This window comes from Loxodonta africana, chromosome 17 (assembly GCF_030014295.1).
Source record: "Loxodonta africana isolate mLoxAfr1 chromosome 17, mLoxAfr1.hap2, whole genome shotgun sequence".
In the NCBI taxonomy this organism is placed as follows: Eukaryota; Metazoa; Chordata; class Mammalia; order Proboscidea; family Elephantidae; genus Loxodonta; species Loxodonta africana.
Genome location: NC_087358.1, coordinates 55,552,331 through 55,576,175, shown reverse-complemented (window position 1 = coordinate 55,576,175; position 23,845 = coordinate 55,552,331).

Below are 23,845 nucleotides of genomic sequence, written 5' to 3'. Positions count from 1 at the left end.
ATCACTGAACATTCCTTGCATAGGAATGTGATCAGTTATAGTTAATCAAATTAGGTCTCTGTCTTCATTTTTCTACATTTTTCTTTGGGTTTGTACTTTTCTGTGTATAGACCTAATTTCTATGTTCAGGCAAAATGACTTTACTTTTAGGCTTATATTCTCATATGACAACTGTCATGGATTGAATTATGTTCCCCCCCCAAAATGTGTGTATGAACTTGGCCAGGCCATGATTGCCTTCTATGATTATATGATTGTCTACCATTTTATCAACTGCTGTGATTTCCCTATGTGTTGTAAATCCCACCCTTATGATGTAATAAGACGGATCAGTGGCAGTTATATTGATGAGGTATACAAGATTAGATAGTATCTTAAGGCAACCTCTTTTGAGATATAAAAGAGAGAAGCGAGCAGAGAGACATGGGGACATCATACCACCAAAAAGCAGCACCAGGAGCAGAGCATATCCTTTGGACCTGAGCTTCCTTTGCTGAGATGCTCCCAGACCAAGAGAAGACTGATGCATGACAAGGACTTTCCTCCAGAGCCGACAGAGAGAGAAACCCTTCCCCTGGAGCTGGTGCCCTGAATTTGGACTTCTAGCCTACTCGACTCTGAGAAAATAAACTTCTCTTTGTTAAAGCCATCCACTTGTGGTATTTCTGTTATAGAAGCACTAGATGACTAAGACAACAATACATTCTGGAAGACAGAATGTCTCCTTGGTAGTTTTTTTTTTAATACGGAGGAAACTTCTTTACAAATATCCCCTGAAAATTTCCCTTCAGATCTTACTAACTGTATTAGTACACATACTTTATTTTTTGGAATAAAGTTATACTACATAACAACATCATTGTTGTTGTTAGTTGCTATCAGTTGGCTCCCACTCATGGTGACCTTATATATAACAAAGAAAGCATTGTCTTGTCCTGTGTCATATTTGTGATTTTTGATATGTTTGAGCCCATTATTGTGTCAATTCACCTTATGGAGGGTTTTTCTCATTTTCACTGGCCCTGCACTTCACCAAACATGATGTCCTTTTCTAGCTATTGGTCTTTTCTGATGACATGTCTAAAGAAAGCAAGACGAAGTTTTACCATCCTCGATTCTGAGGAGCATTCTGGTTTAATTTCTTCTAGAACTGATCCAGGGCCAGGAACATTCTTTATATTTGAGGGGGAGAATGGCACATATGCATCTGTTCGTGTGTTATTGGCCAGAGTTTAATCACACGACCACAACTATAAGAAAAGCTTAGAAATATAGTCTGATCATGCACCGGGGAAGAAAGAAAAAGATGTTAGAAAACTAGCTTTCCTTGGGTGGTGTCAATGGTTAAGCACTTGGCTATTGACTGAAAGGTTACTTCTAAAAGGTCATAACCAGTGAAAACTCTCTGGAATGGCGTTCTACTCTGGTACACGTGGGGTCACCGTGAGTCAAAACTGACTCAAAGGCAACTCTTTTTTGTTTGTTTTTAGCAATCTCTATATTCTTTTTAAGAACCAATGTCTATTATACTTATGGACTATATGCCTTATGTCTACATTCTAAAATGAACTCTTTGCAATGGAGATGAGATTACTAGATGAATAAATGCCACCTCTGAAGCCAGGTAGTTCAGTTCACCCCGAAGCATGCGTACTGTTTAATGCAGTTAGGGTACCTCAAATCAAATTGGGAGAATATTAGAAAGAATAAAATGTGTTGGGTAGGGCAAATGACAATTCTCATTGCAAAATGTTAAAAACAGGAAATACATTAATTATATTGACTATGCACATATACTTAAGACCTAAAAATGAATAGATTCAGCTATTATATGAAGCAAGTAGCAATGGGGTCTTGGGTATGATAGTCACATAAAAAAAATTTAGGGACCATGAAATCCTGGGGTCTCTAGAGCAGTCCCTTAACTCTGTATTTGATAAAGATAACCAGAATACTTATTGACACCAATTAGATCCAAAATCTTAAGGAAAACAATCTGTATTTTACTTCATAAACTTATTCTTGGGTAATTGTCAATCCTCATTTTTCCATCTACCTCCTCATCACATATTCTTACTCATTACCCATTTTTATTTTCTTCATAGCAATTACAACAATCTGAAGTAATCTCAATTATTCTCTTACTAGGATATAAACTTCATGAGCATAGAAACTTTGCTTGCTTTGTTCACTGCTTTCTCTTCAGCAGCTGGAATAGGCCTGGATCATAATAAGTCCCTAATAAATATGAAAGAATAAGCAAATGAATGAAACAACAGTGAAATGTATATAAAATAAACAAAGAAATAAATGGTCAAAATGATGAATGGATGGACAGATAGATAACCACTGGGCAACCAGGGACCCAGATAAGTAGGTAGGTAGACAGAAATCTTCCAAGAAGTAATTTTAGGGTACAGCATACTAGAAAGAACTGTTAAAATGTGCTTGACATGTACTGTATACTAAAAAATTATAGCTGATATTAATTTTACTATGATAATAAGAATACTATTAATAGTTATTATCATTACAGATCATCTAATTATTACTCCGATTAGTTTTAAATTGCTGCTATAACAAACTTAGTGGCTCAAAACCACACAAATTTATTATCTTACAAGTTCTGTAGATCAGAAATCTGAGCTAAAATAAAGGTATTGGCAGGACCGAGTTCCTTTCTGGAAGCTCTAGAGAGAATCTATTTCTTTGCATTTTCCAGATTCTAGCCACGTTTCTTGGCTCATGACCCCTTTCACCATCTTCAAAGCAAGCAAGGACAGATCACGTACTTGTCATATCACCTTACTCTGACCTGCTCTTCTGAGGAACTTAAGGACCCTCTTACTCCAAGGACTGTTGTAATCACATTGGGCTCAGAGGAATAATTCAGGATAATCTCCATCTATTAAGGTTAGCTGATTAGCTACTTTAACTCCCCTTTCCCATGAAAGAGAGTATATTCTCAGGTTTCAGGGATGTAGACATGGACATCTTTGGGAGAGGACATTATTCTGTTTAACATGGTTATTATTATTTTATGAACTATTTCTCGATTTTCATATTTTAAAGTTCCATTATATTTTGACCCCTATGTATGGCTAAACTGAGAGTGACTAATTAATTAACGGGGAGAGGAGTTGGATAAGTTTGTAATGGTCAAGTAGAAATGTACCCTAACATCTCTCCAAGTCTAATCAAAGTTAAATTAGAATATGTTGTTGTTAGGTGCTATAGAGTCATTCCCCAACTCACTGTGACCCCATGTGTTGCAGAGTACAACTGCTTCACAGGGTTTTCTTTGCTGTAATCTTTAAGGAAGCAGATGCCAGGTCTTTTAGTCCATGGGTGCCACTGGGAGGGTTTGAACCACCAACTTCTCCGTTAGCAGCTAATCCCAAATGAAGTGCACCAACCAGTATGCTTAGACTAGAATATAGATTAGACTTTATTTTAAAAATAAAAATTAAATAACAAAGACAAACGTCTCAGTACGCTCACCGTTTCTATGAAAGAAACTCCCAGCTGCCAGAACTTCAATTAATGTAACGAATATTGGGACCACGTGTGGGCTGGAGCAGAGGGTGGAGAGGTCAAGAGTGGAAGGAACAGGGGAAAGGGTATGGAGTGGAAGGGGAAGTGGGAGGGTGACAAGGAAGGGTATGCTCATCATCAACACAGAGGACAGAGGCACCAGAAGGAAATCTAACATACCCCTGAGGCGGATGTACAAATTTTAGTCCATTGCCCTTGAATGCCTGATTCTTGGAAAACTTTCCATCTTTGAGAGCCTTCTCAGAAAATGTTCAACTGCCCACAATATCACCCCATTTGAGAGTATATAATCTGTTTTTAAGGCCTTTTTATTTCACTAATGGATAGCAGCCAGGGCAATAAGTAGTCCTTGCCAAAAAGAGTTCACTCATTCGGTCATGTCATAAGACAAGGCAACCTCGGCAACCCTTTTCTTCCAGCCTCAGCTTAAACATTACTCATTTCAAAACGGCAAGCCTTCTTGCCTTCCTAATTAACTCACAACTGCACGGGCAAAATCCCAGATAACAGTCCAGAGGCAGTTCCTCCCATCCAGGTTTTCCCTGTTCCCACCCACGAGTCCCATCTGGGAATTTAGATAAGCAGTCACACCTGGGAACCCAGATAAGGACCCTCTCTGCCAAATTCTGTGCCCCCCCCAGAACCCCAGTTTCCTGCTGATTGCTTTAAGTTAGCCAGTAGTCCCTAAGTCTGTGACATAAATTGTACTCCTACCTTTAAATAAATAAATAAATAAAGGCTGAGCCCAGGTCAGTTCATGCTCTCCCTTCTGAGGCACCTCCGTGAACTCCAGGTGTGGCCTTCAAGTGTGCTTCCTTCTTCTCCATTTTGGTTGTTGAATGTTAAAGTGCAAAGAATCTCCCACTTAAAATCTATTCAGGTGGTTTCACCAGCTGGCTGTGTGTTAACTTCTGTAGTGGGCTCTTTTTACCCATTCATATTGTCTAATACTGGAGCCCTGGTGGCGGCGTGAGGGTTAAGAACTATGGCTGCTAACCAAAAGGTAGGCAGTTGAATCCACCAGCTGCTCCTTGGAAATCCTTTGGGACAGTTCTACTCCGTCCTGTAGGGTTGCTATGAGTTGGAATCTACTCGATGGCAATGAGTTTTCTGGTTTTTAATATTAACACAAGCCATTTAACAGATAATTATTACAAGCCTTTCATTAACTAGGTACATTTCTTAGGTTGTAAAGATAAATCAGTAATGAGACAAAGTGCTTGGTCATGTGGAGTTTATATTCTAGTGCTGGAGTGAGACAATTCACTTGCTGATTTCTCCATCCTAGAGCAAACCTCCAGAAGTCAAACATATTCTAATTCACCTCAGAAGTTCCCAGTAAGCCATACTCCAGGGTATTATTTCAACAGGATCTAAACCTCCACACTTTAATGACAGCTCAGACAATTAACATCTCCTGAAAGGAATCTAAATGCAAACAGCTTATGCAAAGCAGTGTCCCTGAAGGAGCCTTTAAGCACCTAACCCCTAAGGAACAATTTATGCAAACAAGTATTTGTTAAAGTAGTTCACTCTTAATAAACATTTATTCAGACTAAGGCCTCCAAGTATATTCTGAAGTCTAACTAACAATTTACACACACCTATAAAATAGAGACACATATTAAATCTCCTAAATTCTTCTCAAAATTGCTAGAATGTGATGAGAAAAGAGTAAGCTCCAAATACAAGTTAAACCACCGTCCTCTTAACAGTCAATGTAGATATTCTTCCAAATTTATTTTTGTATGACTAAATTCAGATTTATAAACACACACACATTTATTCTTGTTGGAATATGGCTACACTCCAGACACAGGACACTTCTGATTACTCCTTAAGGAAGTATACATTTGACTGGATCAGTAAGTGCTCTAGGTTTGGATCAATTCATTGGCAGTGTCAATAAAAATGAAAGAAAAGCTTTAACTCACAAAAAATGATCTATGGGATTCAATGCTCAAATATAACATTGATAATTTGATGTGATTATGTAGGATTGTTAGGAGTCCCTGGGTGGTGCAAATGGTTAAGTGCTGGCCTACTTACTAACCAAAAGAGGCACCTCATAAGACAGGCCTGGTGATCAACTTCTGAAAGGTCACAGCTTTGAAAATTCTATGGAGCAGTTCAACTCTGTACGTATGGGGTTACCATGAGTCAAAATCCACTTGACAACAATTAACAACAACAACAATGTAGGTGGTGTTAGAAATTGAAATCAGACATTGCTGTCCACTCTCTAGTCAAAATATATATATATATATTTTTTTTCCAAAATGGAAGTACACTAGGAACATAGACATAAATTCCAAAATAGGAATTAAGAAGAGATAGGCTTTAAACGGGGCCCTAAAAAAAAAATCCTAACCCGCTGCTGTTGAGTTGATTCCAACTCATACTCCCTAAAAAAAAAAAAAACTCTAGGTGGGAAAAAATGGTTTGAGCTTGACTGCTAACCTAAAGGTGTGTGTTTCAAACCCACAAAGAAAAGACATGGCAATCTGCTTCCATTAACCTTAAGGAACAGTTCTACTCTGTAAGACATGGGGTTGCCATGAGTCTGAATTGCTATTAACAACAGTAAGGACTTAAAAATTGTGTGAACTTTCTTACCATTTCATATTTGAGTATAGGATTGGAATAAATTGTAGCAATTGCATTATTTAACATATATAAAATGACATCGTAATAAATAAAAACCAGTCTTTAGACAGCATACTGATTTTAACTTGGTGTTACAAATGTGAAAGAGCAAATACTAACTGTCCTGTAACTGAGAGTGCTAGGGTTCAAAAACATGTTTAATAAAAATTAATAATTTTATTCACACAGCCCTGGTGGTATAGTGGTTAAGAGCTTGGCTGCTAACCAAAATGTTGGCAGTTGAAATATATCAGCAGCTCTTTGAAAATCCTATGGTATAGGTCTACTCTGTCCTATAGGGTCACTATTCAAAATAGGATCCATCAGTTTGAAGGTTAATAGCACTAGATAACATTTTTTGAGTGCCTAGCCAGGAAAAGTTACGAGTTTCCATACTTTTATTATTTTAAACTTAGAAAGTTAGAAATTAATGCACTGAAATTCAAAGATGTGAGGTTATACAACTTGAGAGTGGCAGAAACCAAGGTTATTCTTCAGAATCTTGGCACTTCAAATAATATCACCTTGCATGGAACATAATTTTATATGCCGTGTATCTTCAGAGAATATGACTTGAACTAATAACTGAATTATATTTACCCTTGAGTGGGTATAATAAAGAACATATTGTATGAGTAGGTTGTTACTGGAAAAAAAAAAAAAGTCTATTTGAGTAGATTTTAAATGTTACTCTAATATATTCTAGAATTTCTGTACAAACTTGGATTCAGTTCTCTTCATGCCATCATCACAGAAATTTCTACCTTATCCTCATAACCTTTGAGCTACACCTTCTTTTTTTTTTAATTTTTATTGTGCTTTAAGTGAAAGTTTACAAATCAAGTCAGTCTGTCACATATAAGCTTATATACACCTTACTACATACTACCATTTACTCGCCCCCTAATGAGTCAGCCCACTCCCTCCTTCCAGTCTTTCCTTTTGTGACCGTGTTGCCAGTTTCTAACCCTCTCTACCCTCCCATTTCCCCTCCAGACAGGAGATGCCAACACAGTCTCAAGTGTCCACCTGATACAAGTAGCTCACTCTTCATCAACATCTCTCTGCAACTCATTGTCCAGTCCCTTCCATGTCTGATGACTCGAACTGCTGACTCTTTGGTTAGCAGCCATAGCACTTAACCACTATGCCACCAGGGTTTCCATATATACACAAAGTCATAATACATATATGTGAACATGATATATATACACATGTGTATAAATGCATAAATACATGCACATATATGCATATGGGTGTGTGAATATATATGCATACATATAGTATTTTCTTAATTATTCAGACTTTTGTTCTTGTTGTTGTTAGGTGCCGTCGAGTCAATTCCAACTCACAGCGACCCTATACAACAGAACAAAACACTGCCCAGTCCTGCACCATCCTCACAATTGCTGCTAAGCTTGAGTCCATTGTTGCAGCCACTGTGTCAATCCATCTCATTGAAGATCTTCCTCTATCTCGCTGATCCTGTACTTTACCAAGCATGATGTCCTTTTCCTGGAGCTGGTGCCACTTGATAATTTATCCAAATAACGTGAGACAAAGTCTTACCATCCTCACTTCTAAGGAGAATTCTGGCTGTGCTTCTCCCGGGACAAATTGTTCGTTCTTCTGGCAGTCTGTTGGTATATTCAATGTTTTTCATGAACACCGTAATTCAAAGGCATCAATTCTTCTTCGTTCTTCCTTATTCACTGTCCAGCTTTCAGATGTATATGAGACAACTGAAAATACCAAAGCTTGGATCAGACACACTTTAGTCCTCAAAGTGACATCTTTGCTTTTTAACACTTTGAAGAGGTCTTTTGAGGCAGATTTGCCCAACGCAGTGTGTTGTTTTATTTCTTGATTTCTGCTTGCGTGAGTATTGATCATGGGCCCAAGTAAAATGAAATTCTAGACAACTTCAATATTTTCTACTTTTATCGTGATATTATTTATTGGTCCAGTTGTAAGGATTTTTGTTTTCTTTACGTTCTAGATGGAATCCATATTGAAGATTGTGGTCTTTGATCTTCATCAGGAAGTGCTTTAAGTCCTCTTCACTGTCAGCAAGCAAAATTGTGTCATCTGCATGTTTTAGGTTGTCCTTGAGCCCCCCTCCAATCCTGATCTCATGTTCTTCTCCATATAGCCCAGCTTCTTGGATTATTTGTTCAGCACACAGATTGATTAGTATAGTGAAAGGATACGACCTTAATACACAGCTTTCCAGATACAAAACCATGGAGTATCTCCTTGTGCTGTTAGAATGACTACCTCTCGGTCATGTACAGGCTCCCCATGAGCACAGTTAAGTGTTCTGGAATTCCCAATCTTCACAGTGTTGTCCATAATTTGTTATGATCCACACAGTCAAGTGCCTTTGCATAGTCAATAAAACACAGGTATACATCTTTCTGGTATTCTCTGCTTTCAGCCAAGACGCATCTCCCATTAGTAATAATATCCTTTTTTCTATGTCGTCCTCTGAATCCAGCTTGAATTTCTGGCAGTTCCCTATTGATGTACTGCTGTAAGTGCTTTTGGAATATGTTCTGCAAAATTTTACTTGCGAGTGGTATTAATGATATTGTTTGATACTTTCCACATTTGGTTGGATCACCTTTCTTGGGAATAGGCATAAATATGGATCTCTTCCAGTCCGTTGGCCAGGTAGCTGTCTTCCAAATTTCTTGGCATAGACGAGTGAGCATTTCCAGCACTGCATCTGTTTGTTGAAACATCACAATTGATTGTCCATCAATTCCTGGAGCCTTGTTTTTTGCCATGCCTTCAGTGCAGCTTGGACTTCTTCCTTCAGTACCATCAGTTCCTGATCATATGCTACCTCTTGAAATGGTTGAATGTTGACCAATTCTTTTAGGTATAATGACTGTGTATTCCTTCCATCTTCTTACGATGCTTCCTATGTCATTTAGTATTTTCCCCATAGAATCCTTCACTATTGCAACTGGAGGCTTGATTTTTTCTTCAGTACCTTCAGCTTGAGAAATGCCAAGCATTTTCTTCCTTTTGTTTTTTTATCTCCAGCTCTTTGCAGATTTCATTATAATACTTTGTCTTCTTGAGCTGCCCTTTGAAATTTTCTGTTCAGTTCTTTTACTTCATTATTTCTTCCTTTTGCTTTAGCTATTCGACTTTCAAGAGCAAGTTTCAGAGTCTCTTCTGACATCCATTTTGGTCTTTTCTTTCTTTCATGTCTTTTTAATGACCTTTTGATGCCATCTCCCAGCTTTCTGTTCTTTGGTCATTAATGTTCAGTGCATCAAATCTATTCTTGAGATGGTCTGAGATGGTCTCTAAATTCAGGTGAAATATATTCAAGGTTGTATTTTGGCTCTTGTGTACTTGTTTTAATTTTCTTCAGCTTCAACTTGAACCTGCGTATGAACAACTGATGGTCTGTTCTGCAGTCGTCCCTGGCCTTGTTCTGACTGATGATACCGAACTTCTCCATCCTCTTCCCACAGATGTAGTCGATTTGATTCCTGTGTATTCCATCCAGTGAGGTCCACATGTATAGTCACTGTTTGTGTTGTTGATAAAAGGTATTTGCAATGAATAAGTCATTGATCTTGCCAAATTCTGTCATGGAATCCCTGGCATCTTCTATCACCAAGGCCATATTTCTCATCTACCAATCCTTCTGCTTTGTTTCCAGCATCTGCATACCAATCATCAATAATTATAAATCCATCTTGATTGCATGCTTGATCAATTTCAGACTGCAGAAATTGGTAAATAGTTTCAATTAATTCATCTTTGGCATTAGTAGTTGGTGTGTAAAATTGAATAATCGTGTTAACTGGTATTCCTTGTAGGTGTATGGATAGTATCTTATTACTGACAGTGTTACACTTCAGGGTAGATCTTGAAATTTTCTTTTTGAGGATGAATGTGACTCCATTTCTCTTCAATTTGTCATTCCTAGCATAGTAGACCATATGACTGTCTGATACAAAATGGTCAATACCAGCCCACTTCAGCTAAATGCCTAGGATATTGCTCTTTTTGTGTTCCATTCCATTTTTGACAACTTCAGTTTTCCTAGATTCATACTTGGTACATTCTGTTGTCTGATTATTAATGGATGCTTACAGCTGTTTCTTCTCATTTTGAGTCTTGCCACATCAGCTAAGGAAGGCCCCTAAACCTTTACGCTATTCCTGACATTAAGCTCGACTCTACTTTAGGAGGTACCTCTTCCCCAGTCTTATTTTCAGTGCCTTCCAACCTAAGGGTCTCATCTTCTGGAACTATATTTGACAGTGATCTACCACTATTCATAAGGTTTTCCCTGGCCAAATTTTTCAGAAGTAGACTGCCAGGTCCTTCTTTCTAGTCTGTCTTAGCCTGGAAGCTCTGGTGAAAGCTGTCCACCATGGGTGACCTTCTAGTATTTGAAAGAGCAGTGGTATAGCTTCCAGCATCACAGCAAACCCAATATACCACAGTGTGACACACTGACTGATCAGTGGTCTATCATTTATTTCTTAAATGGCTATATTAAAATGTAACTTGTTCACTAGTACAGAATGAAATCATATTTTGTTTGTTTGCTTTTAGTTTAAGAATTGTTGTTCCCCTAGATAATACTACCAATTTTTTTTTTTTTAATGTATTAGAATCAATTAGGTCTTATCAAAATTTTGTCAAGATGAGGATTTTCATCCTTCTATTATAACTTGGTCTAGCTTATCACCCCCATTAACGGTTTTATATTAGGTAATCTGGCTAGTGATATAAATTATAGTTTTATCATCACACTCATTTTGATATGCAATTCTGGGATTTCCAGTAACCTAAATCCCCAGTAACCTAGACTATTTATTCACAATTTTAGATAGTATGCAGTTCAATTCCTTTATTTTCTTTATAGGTTTCTACCATTTATTCCAATCTTTCTCAACTGGCTCATAATAAAATTTACTACTAAAGGCTGTTTTTGATTAAGTAAGGTAGGCTATTTGATTTCCTTATTTGTAAATAAACTTTTAATTTCTCCCTTCTGATCCCTTCCTCCTTAAACCTGATAGCCTTTGCATAACACATCTGTAGGCCCTTTATTAAACAGAGGTAAACCTCAACTTTCTAAACCCATTGCCATCAAGTTGATTCCTACTCACAGCGACCCTGTAGGACAGAGTACAACAGCCCCATAGGATTTTCAAGGAGCGGCTGGTAGATTTAACTGCTGACCTTTTAGTTAGTAGCCAAGCTTTCAACTTTCTACTTGGCTTTAAATCATAGATAAAACTTCCAAGTGAGTTTCATATGATCCACTGAAGAAGTTTCATGATCCTTTTAAGGAGTTTCATAAATTTCCTAGAAAATCATGCCTACTCATCTTTCTTCTATAATGTATAGATATTGTGGAATGTCAGTTGACTACTGAATGATAAAAAGAGACAGGAAATCTAGCCACTTCCAATGTATTTTTTAAGGAACACTTAGAGAATGAAATTAGATAAGCCTTGTATATTTTCACATACAGTATTTCACATGTATGAAATATCTATAATTCATAAATATCACAATTTTAAGTGAGTTATGCAGGTGACTTCCATGATTGAAATAATGAAGAAAGCTCTTAAAGTTGTGAATGAATGGATTTTTTATTTTTCTTTACACTTTAACTACACCAGGAAACCCTGGTGACAGAGTTGGTTACAGTGCTACGGCTGCTAACCAGAAGTTAGCAGTTTGTAATCCACCAGGCGCCCCTTGGAAGCTCTATGGGGCAGTTCTACTCAGTCCTATAGGGTCTCTATGAGTCAGAATTGACTCGATGGCAATGGTTTTTGGTTTTTTGGTTTACACTTAACTCTTTCAATTCATTCCCAACTACATATTTTTTCTTTTCTGGTGTTGTTTATTGATTGATTTGGATTGAGAGTTTTGTTTGGAGGATAAACTATATGCAGAAAAAGACTTCATATACCATACCAGAATTCAGTACAATATTCTGGACTTTTGTACTACTAACGGAATATAACATTCGGTCCAAACTTGACACCTAATAAAATTAAAGTAATAGGACTAAAGCTCTAGTCCTCAAATGCAATTACATGTAAACCATCTCATTATATTAGTTTGCTATTTTTAAAAAATAAAACATTACCTCCCCCTGAATGTTTCATGGAACTTTCACTTTATGCACATTTGTTTTGTAGCCTTCTGTGCATCACGTATGCTTTTGACAATTAATTCATGCTATTTTATGCCTTATTCAGTAGGGATCTTTTCCATCATTTCTTTCTCTTCTGTGAATTTTTAACCTAAGACCTAAACATTTAATATGCAGATTTCCATGTTCCATGTTGTGCTTTTAAGAATATAGCTGACAAAGCAGATGGAGGGATATTGGACATCTAGGAGGACAGATGTATTCAGGAGAAGGCTCGGGATGACCACAAGCAACTAATTAGATCTCCTGTGGCGAAGATTATGCCCTTGAAATACTTTAGTATCCTTGTTGCTTAAATGCCTTCAAAATAGAACTCTGACCCTTATTGTGAGAAATAACTTTGAAAATGTAGTTTTCTACTTTTGAGAGTGTGTTTGCAGAAATGATAGATAAATACGTAGGCTAGGTTGAACACTGTCCAATATCCTGGCCACGGATGAACTTCTAATTTATCTTATTCTCACTTAATCAAGTCACACCTAATTCTATTTGACGGCCTAGAGTATTAACCTTTTGAAGGTTGAATGTGTCATTTTGTAATGTTAGGAAACCCTGATGGCGTAGTTGTTAAGAGCAATGTCTGCTAACCAAAAGGTCAGCAGTTTGAATCCAACAGGTGCTCCTTGGAAACCCTACGGGGCAGCTCTACTCTGTCCTATAGGGTCACTATGAGTCAGAATCAACTCAGTGGCAACTGGGTTTTATTAAATCACGTTGATTGTCAAGGTATCCAGGATTTAAACTTTTGTTTACTTTCTATGCAAGTATTTTTTTTTTTTCTTTTCTATGATCACATATCTTAATTCAAGTTGTAGCTAAAGGCTGTTTCCTCCTTTATTGCTATAAAAGCCAAACCCATTGCCGTGGAGTCAATTCTGACTCATAACGACCCTCTAGGATGTGTAGAACTGTCCCATAGGGTTTCCAAGGAGTGGCTTATGGATTCGAACTGCCTACCTTTTGGTTAGCAGCTAAGCTCTTAACCACTGTGCTACCAGGGCTCCATTCTATTGTTATAGCTGGATTTAAATTTTACCTTTTTATCTCCTTGTGTGGGGATGGTGGTGGTTCAGGGTAGAATTCTTGCATCAATGCATGAGACCCAGGTTTGATTCCTGACCAATGCTTCTCAATCACAGTTAACACTTGTCTATGTGTTGCTCTGATGCTGAACAGATTTCAGCAGAACTTCCAGACTAAGTCAGATTAGGAAGAAATGCCTGCTGATCTACTTCCAATAAATCAGCCAATGAAAACTTTATGAATCACAATGGTTCAATCCCATTGTGCATGGTGCCACCCTGAGTTAGGAGTGACTCACTGGCAATTTACAATTTACAACAACATTTTCTTCAGTGGCATTGAAAAAGAGATGGCAATATAGTACCACTGAAGGGGCAGAGTAGAAAACCTGCTCTCTGAAGCTACTTTGGTTTCAAGGAAAAAAGCTGGATATGACCTATAAATGACTGCTCTATTCTTCCCTAGTATACCAATCAGATAAATTGTTTTATTTTCTCTGTGATGGAATAAAGCTGTGGAGAGAAGTAAGATCTTTTCTACCTACTGGATTTCAATCTACATGTAAGAAATTATCAGGAGTAAGAAGTTAAGCCTTCCTCTAAAAAATTACATAATTAGGCCTAGCGTTAAAAGAAACGTGAGCTAGAAATAAGGAGAAAACAACAGTGAAGATAAAAGCTACACAAGAATACAGTATAACATGGTGCCTGCTAAGATTCGAAAACATGGAAATTATTAGTAATCAGAGAAAGGATTTTTTAAATGGTTTCAAATTCAGATTTTCTGCTCCTGCATACAGGGTTCCAAGATCACGTTCCCGTAGGTCTTTGCTTCTCCTTACTGCACTATCAGTTGGTGTCTGTCTTTAAAGAGTTGGACACTATAAAAAAAAATAAGGTGGAAATGTTTAAGTCACAATACTTAAATTATAATTTAAAAAATTATTAAATGACATTGAATTACTGTACTACCACAAAATCTAAAGTAAGTGAGAATTAAATAAGATGACAGAAGCATTTAGATCCAGGGGGAAAGGAATAAGAAAAATTAGATTATTCTGCATTCCAAGAGGAGTGAATTCATTCTATCTTTGAGTCCCCTTTTTTCACCAGACTCACAATGCCCTAGATGATCTCACATGACCTCGCTGAACTGCTGGATTTCCATATATGCGTACATCCTAAAAATATAATGAATCAGGAACAAATCTTCTTGAAGAAGAGCCAAGTGATGTATAAATGTGGCAATTCTGTTCTACACACGACACATATGTACTATTCCTGAGAAAATATTAACAATGTTCATATTTCAACCAGCACAATAGGGAGTATGCCTGAGGAGCTAATATCTGTGAGCTTCTTCTTAAGATGGTTTTAACAATTTAAGCTACAAAAATAGAAATTAAAGGTTTAGCACTGTACCTGGCAGATATTTAGCAAATAAGCAATATTACATATAATTATTTATACAATAAATTAAATTAATATTTATAATATATGCTTGTCCTCAGATATAAAAGTTAAAAATCTGTATAATTATTAATAAAAACCTGTTTTTATTTTAAAGGAAACCATTAACATGAATAAGTGCAGGGGCAGTCTGAAGTAAATGATAATCTGAGGTAAAATAAGCAGCTGGGGTATTGAATATATAAAGACTCAAATGCCCATTATAATTAACTTTGCTTTTATTTTCTTTTCTAACAAAATCAAACCCAACCAATAATCAAGGCATATATATTTTTTAATTTCTTTTAAATTGTATTAATAGTGAACACAACAAAAAAAAGACAAACCTGATCATATTAATATATTTATTTGGTGCTTATATATATGCTATATACACATATGATAATGCAATCATTTACTTTTTCTTGAGGCTTCTGACTCAAAGTCCAAATTCCTTACTACAGTAAACAATGCCTAAGATTCTGACTTAGCCTTTTTCTCTAATTTATTTCCTCAAATCCTCAGCCCCACCGCAGTATGCACTCCTTCAAACACGAGCAAACATGGCATTTTCTAGCCATATGGGAATCACTGCATTTGTCTAAACATAATAATCTGGGTCATATCTTCCTGATTTTGTACATTTGGCTCACTTTCTCAGCATGTCTCATTTTCGTACTCTGCAAGACTTATTCCTATTTAACACAATGGCAGTGATAAAGCAACCACACAACAAAAATTGAAACTTGAAATTATTTCCATTTCAAGCAGTGTCAAATTTTGGCGGCTTTTTAGTTGATAGACACATATTCTAAAAAATCAAAGTATCCTAGAATTTAAAAATGAAACTACAATATCTGGTGAGGTCCTTGCCTTTAGTTACTTTAAATTTTAACTCAATGAAAATCAATTGTTGCTGATTTTTCAGTACACATGTACACAAAGGAGAACATTCTATAGAAGCATTTGGAAGTTGCTCCATTATACAATAACCTAATACTCAAAATATAACTTATTCTTTCAAGTAAGCAGTCCTTTTGAATGGTCCAAACAGCTACAATTGCACCCTGTTCCTCTCTCCCAGCTAATATCTCTAGGCTTCAGGAACAAATCACTTCCACCCTTGAAGCTTAATCTGTCTAGATAACTAACAGGGCTAGAGTTACAATCCTGGAGTGGCACCTATTATCTAAGTATACCCCCTTGTTGGGTGGTCAGGCTGGAAAATCCATGCAGTAAGGCACATAGCCTATGGAGCATAAAACTCGATGAGGGAAGGATTTCCTGGTCTCTTGCCTAGGGTACAAAGCGGGGGTCCGCATAGAAGAGTCTCTATCTTCACTTAGAGACCTTTCGGAGACAGAGGGCTCTGTTCACCACGGAATGGTTCCTGTTACTTGCTGTCCCTTTTCTGTGGGTAATTAAATGGCTTTCATTTGCCAGCACTTTGCTAAGTATTTCGTGTGAAGCCTGAGCAGATCAAATGGATGTAGCACTGTAAAGGGGTTGATGCTACTGGTTGGAGCTTGCATCCTAGTAGTCTTGTGGCTGTTTGGGATCTTAGGACCACCTCCGAGGCAACCTTTGTAGTGTAACACAGTACCATTTATGTAAGCCTTTTCGTTTGTTTCTGGGTTTGGATTTCTACGAATTTAATGTAAAGCTCTAAATTGCTCTTCTGGTTATTATTCAGGTAAAAATAAACTAATTTATTTTGATCATATATGGTTCAGTAAGTATCAGTTAAATAAGTATAATTCTAACAAATTAACTTTCCTTACATTTGTTCAGTTTTCTTGTGAAATTTGGATTGTAAATACATGTTATTCTTTTAATGGTAGGAAATAAACCTTAGAACTACAGATTCTGAGACACTGAGGAAAAACTTCCATGAATACATTTTTGATTAGCAATTGGCAGGCACACTGTCAAATAACTCAGATCATATTTTCTGTGCATTTCATTAAACTGCTATGATGATGTTATAGTGTATTCCAACATTGTCATGACGGTCAGTTCTGTATCTTTGTTACAGATATGTGACAGTGTGGCTAAATGTAGCTCTCAGATCAACTTCAACTATATGTATAAAAAAAAAAAAATTTTTTTTTACATGCATAAAATGTAATGAGAGTACTGCTAAGTAAAATTTTATTTATAAAATAATTAGCATATCTCAGCCTCCTAGTGACAGTAGCCATCATCCTAAAAATTTAAGACATTTCTGTCAACAGTAGTATTTAGACCAATGATTCTAAAATCAATTTACTTTTTTTTCACACTCATCTTATGCTACGTAGGATATTTTCTTGTATGTCTGGTTGTTAAATATGCTCATTTTATTTAAAGAGGATTTGCTATCATAATTATTTGGATACATTCTGACTGTTAGTTGAGTGTTACAGATATATGAAACTACCCAGGAATTCCATGTCACTTAAATGAAGTGTTTAGTTTTGGATTAGGTCTATTTGAGGCTACCAACTGCTCTGCATCGACAATGGCTATTCCGAGTAGAAAAGATTTTTTTTTTTTTTTTGTAATAGGACCATTAACTTTGATTATATTTGCTTTCCACTTGTCATATTTAATATGGAGATCCAAAATATATTAAGTAGCTTTCTAGTATCTGACTGTGCATTAATTTTCCAGGTAAACATGCTTTTTGGGAATGAAGAACTAAATACTTTCTAATTTGAAATGAAAAATCATCATCTGTAAGTATTTGTGCTTAATTAGGCAAATACCAAATGTTTTTCTAACTCCAGGCAAATTTTATTTTTTATCATATTGATACAAATTTTAAATATATTCATTCCACGAGTAACAATCGAGTTGAATTTACAAATGTAGTTGAGTTGATTTTTCCATGAGAAAAAAATCGCCGTCAGTTAGTACAATGCAATTAATGACATGAACACGATGCATTGATGATGGTGATTTATAATGTCTTTAACTAGATTTTTTTTTTTTTTAACTAGACACCAATGCCTTATTTTAGTATACTCAGAAGATATTATTAAGGCAAACTGAAAGCCAGATGACTTGATATGTTGTGTTGATCAAAAAATGCATTAACCAAAATAACACATTATACAAAATGTGTTAGACTTTACAGCTTTCTCTCTCCTTCTTTTTCTGAATAATAGTTACTCCAGGGCACTGCATAATGAGGCAGCACCCTCAGGACCTAACTACGCTTTTAGATATCCAGATATATGTTGCCAGAAAGTGGAATAATTGTTCCATTTAAGACTTTGTAAAACCTCTAAATCAAAATACTATGTCAACTGCAGTGTTACAATAGCCTGAAATTTGAAATCCCTTAATCATGTCAGAATAACAAGTTGCTTTGGTCAACAGCATGGTGTTGTGGAAAGAACGAAGTAAAAGAAATTACAAAGTGTTAGGTTGGGGCAATAAATAATTCTATGATATTGGACTGAGTAGTTAACTTTTTTTCTAGGATGTCTTCATGTTCATAACGGAAGGTGGCAACAGATTATCTCTTGGGGTCCTTGCAATTTTAAATTGTCACTGCTTACTATGTACTCCTCTTTCTCAATTCGTTTGCTCAACTCAGATGGAATGTGATCAGAGTATGTTATTGTTGAGTGCTGTTGAGTTGATTCCAAATCAAAGTGATCCTATAGGACAGAGTAGATCTGCCCCCTAGGGTTTCCTAGGAACAAATTTTTATGGAAGAAGATCACCAGGTCTTCTCCCTTGTAGAGTGACTGGTGCGTTTGAACCATCATCTTTTCAGTTAGCAGCTGAGCACTTTACCCATTTAGCCACCAGGGCTCCTGATTGGACTACAAAAAACTAAGACCAAACCCATTGCCGTCCAGTTGATTCCAACTCATAGCAACCATACAGAACAGAGTAGAACTGCCCGATAGGGTTTCCAAGGAATGGCTAGTGGATTCTAACTACCGATCTTTTGGTTAGTAGTCAAGCTCTTAACTACTACGCCTCCAATTAGACTATAAGAGATTAAAATTACTTTATTTGGAATAGTGAGTAAACCAATCACATTTAAATAGCAATGAGACAAGTCTGAAAATAAACCATCCTTTTTATAACATGTAATGTTTACAGAAATATTATAAAACTAAATTAAGAACAGTAAACTTCATCAGCATGGCTATGTTTGTTAGTCTTTTTCTGTTATAGTTTACTTTTGAAGCTTTATCAGAAGGAATTGACTTCTCTTTTTATTCGTACAGAATGTGTTTCTTCATGAGGGAGTTATCAATAATGCTGAGTACTCATGAGTGACCAGACATAACCCCTTATTTTCATCCCTAAAAAAGTCAATGGTGATTTTCATGACTTTGTACTTGCAGCCAACTTGTGTCTATTAACTACAAGACTAATTAATTATGCAGTGATCGTATTTTCATCAGATTCCTAAATTGCCCATCAACAATTAAGGGACTTTTAAGTTATTTATTTATTTACATTTTTAAAAGGCAAGCAACTAGGTAAGGAGATGAGATGAAAAGGAGAAATTTAAAAAAGAACTTCCCACTGAATTGTGTTTTGGGCTCTAATTAAATGAGGCAAAATAAATAAATGAAAAATGAAAAAAATAAACAGACATTTCCCAAAATATGAACTATACACCATATCCTGATACATGCAGATCTTAGAGTTGGTACCTCCGGTTCTGACTTTGCTTACACAGGTAAATGATTCAGGGTTCCCCCAAGCATGCCTGAGATTTATGTTATAAATCTAATGACTAGACTTCCTCAGATTGTATTGCATAAGGTTCTATTAATACTTTAGTAAATATTCAAACTTCTCAGCAGAATAACAATAATACACATAACAGAAATAAAGAAATATATATATACTGTTTTATACATGTCATTTAAAATTCACTGTCGTCGTTATCTAGTGTTGCCGTAACAGAAATACCACATGTGGATGGCTTTCATATATTTTTTTTAGTAGGCTAGAAGTCCAAATTCAGGGCATGGGCTCCAGGGGAAGGCTTTCTTTCTCTCTGTTGACCTTCTCATCAATCGTCCTCTGGACTAGGAGATTCTCTGAGTAGGGACACGGGTGCAAAGGACTCACTGTGCTCCAGACCCTGCTTTCTTGGTGGTATGAGGTCCCTGTCTCTGCTAGCTTGCTAGCTTTCCTTTTCTTTTATCTCTTGAAAAATAAAAGGTGGTGCAGGCCACACCCTAGGGAAACTCTCTTTACATTGGATCAGCACGTGACCTGGGCAAGGGTGTTACAATCCCACTCTAACTCTCGTTAACATAAAATTACAATCACAAAATGGAGGACAACCACATAGTACTGGGAACTGTGGCCTAACCAGGTCAACACATATTTTTGGGGGACACAATTCAATCCATGACACTCATTGAGGAGAGCAATAGAATTAATATATTCCCCTTCATTGGTCCCTGTTTTTTACTGTTTGGTGTTTGATCTTTTTGTTTTTTTGACAAGGCTGCTAGCGGTGGGAAGGACTGATTAATCCATGTATTATTTGTACTGGGTTAACTGCATAAAGGTTATCTTGTTAATTTGTGATTGACTTTGTAAGTGCAATCAACCTGTGTCCATTAGCCACAAAAAAAAAAGAATTAATTGTGCAGTGATCTTTTTTTTCATCATATTCCCTAAATGCCCATCACCAATTAAAAGACTTTGTTGAGTTATTACTTTGAAACTAATGAGTAAATTTTACTCTTCAAATAAACTGCTGCTATGTTTTTTATGTCCACAACAGCTGTGTAATATGCTTGGCAATCGTTTTCAGATGTAAGAGAAGGTGAAAACTTCAGCTCCTTGAAGATTCTAGGTACAAAGGAGACTAATCCTTATTTGTTATCTGTTTGTTATTTTAAGTACAGATTGGGTCTCATCCTTCTTTTCTAGGATTTCAAGTTACTGTGCTACCATAGGGGTCTGAGAAAACAACTTTTTCAACATGACTTTCAAATAATTTCTCTTATTTTCAAACCAAAACCTTTCCTCAGTGGTGATAAGATCTTGAAACTCTGTTATAGGAATACAATGAGCTTTTGGGTCAAATACATTTGATTACCTACATCTGCACTGCCATCTGCAGTGTAGGTAACCTATGGCAAACAATAACCTCTCAATTTCAATTTCCTTTTATTGTAAATATGGAATTAGGACACCTATCTCCAAATGTTTTAGTGAAGATTTCATTATATATTATTAAGATTCCTTGAGAATAATACAACCACTTAATACATGTCCATGAATTTAATATCACTCTTATTTCTTTTGTTAAGTAATATAATTTTTCATCTTGTATTGACTCTGCCATTCTCTCCTAAACCGGTGTTGAGACATCTGATGGCTTACAAACAGACAACCTAACAGCACAACACAACAACCAAGCAGCCATTCAGAGACAAAGAACCTCTAAATGAGAGGTTCACAAAGCCCCAAAATTACATTCTATTGAAGAGTACAAAACTACTCACGTCATCATCTGCACAATAAGGTAACTTATTAGAAGCAGTAAGGAAGAGTTGATAACAATGACTTTTAACAACATGAAAAAATGACTACAGATAGGAAAAACTTAGAAAAGCACAAAGATTTAAAATCATAACTGGAAAGACAAGCATACATAAGGTAAGGCATATGAGGCTACACAATATACAGCAACACACACATTTTGGGATTAAATGCTCACATAAAAGTTTAGAGGAAGATACTACCTGATCACAGCAGAGGGTGTATGTTAGGCAAGGTGACAAGCCACATGGAAAAATTATCAGAAGCCTTTGAAGCCATAAAAATTTAAACTTTATGCAATGGGAAGACACTGTAAATCCTAGGTCAGATAATATGGCATAAAACCAGTAATATAGTGCAATAATTGAAGCTGTGAACTGGTGAGGTAACAGTGGAAATGGACCCTAAGGGATGGACATGGAAGATACTTAGCATTCCCTGGGTGTTGTAAAAGGTTAATTCCACCAACCAAACCTGTTGCCTTCAAGCGGATTTCGACTCATGGTGATCCTACAGGACAGAGTAGAACTGGCCCATAGGGTTTCCAAGGAGTGGCTGGTGGATTCGAACTACTGACCTTTTAGTTAGCAGCCACACTCTTAACCACTGTGACATGAGGGCTCCAAAAGTGTTAATCATTGGGTTATGACAGAAAGGTTGGCAGTTCAAACCCATCCAGATGTGCCTTGGAAGAAAAGCCTAGAGCTCTCCTTCCAAAACATTTTGAAACACATGGAATCTTCATGAGCTGAAATCCACTCAACAGCAATTTGCTTGTTTGTTTGTCTATTTATTTATTTTAATAGAAAATACTTAAAGAAACATGGTAGACAACATAGATTTAGATAACAAAGAAAAGTGATATTTCATTATCTTATACATGGGGGGTGTGAAAACATAGTAGTGGGTAGCATACAGATACCAGCAAAATGAAAGATGAGCTAGTTTGGGAGACTAAGATGTGAGTTTGGATTGGACTGGTGAGTTCACCAAATAAGCTTCAAGTAGAAATATTTAACCAAGTTTTTGGCAAATCCTGGCTGAATTAATTCACATATGAAGTTCTCTAGGTAGTTTATTATGCAAAATAAATAAACACTGGAAAGAAATATACTGAAATGCTATTTTTCTTTCACATTTTCCCTTGATTAAATGTCATTTTTAAATTGAGGTGGTTAACCACGTGAACTGTCTAGGTAGCTAATTACCATTTTAAACATGTTTGTTCAAACTTAGGAATGATTGGAAGTGAATACATTATGATTTGGTCTTATTATTTTGAAATTCTCACTAAAATCTTGGTTCCTTTCGGGGGAAGTGATGATGTATTTCAATATAGGTGACACTCTAAGGGCACTCTATGATTGACTTTCATTGATTTAAAAAAAATCAAAATTTAATATTGAAACTGAATATCATATGCATATGTGTATGGTATAAATTGGTACTTTTTATGTGGTTCCTGTGATAAACATAAGTTATATACAAAATGGATAGCATGATCTGTACTCTCAAAATTCTTACACAACTCTCATATGGACAGCTGTTTTTGTTAAGTGCTGTTAAGTCATTTTCAACTCATAGTGACCCAATATACTGTGCATTGATGATAGCAAAGCAGAGGAGGTAGTGCAAACAGTAACTTAGAGTGGAAGACAGACATCAGGGAAGGCTTTATATTTTATATGCTATTTGGGCAGGGACCAAAAAGGTAAAAAATATTTTGTCAGGTGAACGATGCTGGAAATTCAATTTTAGGGAGAGATAAAACAGCCTCCAAAATAAACAATAATCTGAAATTAAAGTAGAAAGTCAATAATCACTGTATATTTGAGAGAAGTTGCTTTACTTTGTAGTAACAGAGATAGGAAAAAATAACATCTTAAAATATATTCATTTATTTATCATGACTGTGAAAGAAGTTCAGAGGTAGGCATGTCTGATCTGATATTAACAGCTCTTTGCTTATGAGGAACCAATACCCTTCTCTGTTTTTGCTCCGTCTTTAGCCCAGCCTTCCATACTCAAGTTTGCCTCACGGTCCTCTAGGTTCTAAGCAAAAAAGCAAGAAGGAATGGAAAGAGCAAAAAGATATATAAGAGCTCTCTGCCACCTTTGTAAGTAGCTTTTCCAAAACTTTCACACAATTAAAATTTTTAACTTATTGGAATGGATTTGCCACCTGGCCATACCAATCTATAACAGAGACTAGGAAACTTTTTTTTTTCAAGCTGTTTACATTGCTACCCTGAATATAATCATGTTACAAAGAAGAAAGGGAAAATTTATTTGGGTAGGGAACTAGCCATCATTATCTTGCAATTTAGGAAATTTTCGTGAATCCCATGTGACAGATAAATAATATATGCAAATGTATGCATATATCATTGATGAGATGGAAGAGAATAAAAAGGGCTATGAACAGACATGTATGATATAATGTGGT